The sequence below is a fragment of the Carlito syrichta genome, unplaced genomic scaffold, assembly GCF_000164805.1.
Source record: "Carlito syrichta isolate Samal-C Ts95f unplaced genomic scaffold, Tarsius_syrichta-2.0.1 Scaffold309726, whole genome shotgun sequence".
Taxonomy (NCBI): Eukaryota; Metazoa; Chordata; class Mammalia; order Primates; family Tarsiidae; genus Carlito; species Carlito syrichta.
This window is the reverse complement of record NW_007253822.1, coordinates 492,080-493,201: the sequence shown is the minus strand read 5'-3', so window position 1 is coordinate 493,201 and position 1,122 is coordinate 492,080. Positions and strand designations below refer to the sequence as shown.

General features: G+C 39.2%; 2 protein-coding genes across 3 annotated transcripts in view; one reads left to right on the top strand and one right to left on the bottom strand.

Annotated features, from left to right (window-relative positions):
* GFM1 (G elongation factor mitochondrial 1) overlaps nucleotides 1-1,122 on the top strand; it is a 49,386-nt gene that overhangs the window by 31,583 nt on the left and 16,681 nt on the right. The gene's annotated exons all lie outside the window — the stretch shown is intronic.
* LXN (latexin) overlaps nucleotides 1-1,122 on the bottom strand; it is a 7,526-nt gene that overhangs the window by 6,026 nt on the left and 378 nt on the right. The window lies entirely within an intron of this gene.

The window sequence follows — 1,122 nt, the reverse complement described above, 5'->3', positions numbered from 1 at the left end:
CACTGCACTCCAGTCTGGGCAACAGAGAGAGACTCCAACTCAAAAAAAAAAAAAAAAAAGGCATGTCACTGCAGATGTAACATCTAACTTAGCAAGTTCTCTATCAAGTTTATTTTGTATGAGAACAAGAGGGTGGAATAAAAGCATACAAATAAAATGGGGACAACTCACTTTCAGTCATCAGAAGACTTCAGTTCTAGATCCGATCCTAAAGTCTTACATAAGAGATTTGAACCAGCTTTTAATTCTAAAGATGACAAATAGGATACACTTTTGGAAAAATTTTCAGTGAATGTCAATTCGATTTTGAGGCAGATTACTACAAATAGTTGAAGACTTAATGCACTTAAGTACTGTCTTCACTTGTATATTAGTGGACTTGCAAGAAGATGCTTTAACCAGTTTTATAGGAGTAAGATATGTTTAGTTTAGGTATTTCACTTTTAAGACAGTAGCAAATGTGTAGGTAATTATGTTTTCTGGTACAGTCTCAAATCTACTCCCTGTCAGCTCTGTGAGGACTTTTAGCTGTTAAAATTGTGTCAGCTAAATAAGGGATCATCCCAAATCCGGTAGACTTAGTAAAATGGAAACAAAACTAGTTAGTGATCGCCGAAGCCTTAAACATTTAATTCAAGCCTTTAGCAGAGGCAGCACCAAGATGGCCCTGGTGTTTGGGTAGTTAGAGCTCAGCGGCAGCCCATAATGCTTTTATTCTCTTTCTGTCAGTGTTTCTTGCTGTTTGTTTCCCTCTGTATTTTGGTCAAAAGGTCTAATAAGAATTGGTTTTAAGTTTAGGCAATAGAGAGTCTTTGGTAGACTGGAGCTTTTGTTGGTCCAGATTGGCATAGCAGATGAGAACTGTCGTAGCAGCTTGAAGACTCTTTTGAATGGCTCCTACAGGTTTCCTTTGGAGAAAGAGAAAGTGCTGCCCCTTACAGAGCATTTTTCCCCTTTCCTATAACTTTGGTAAAACCTCTTTGTCTCTGGCCTAAGATGAAAACATCCCTGGGCTGTTATACATAGAGTACAATGTAGACTATCCCCAGAAATGTGAACTTCTCTAGCCAGATGCTAGCAGTGGGTCTCAAAATGGGGAGGAGAAAGGGCAGGGGGGTGGAG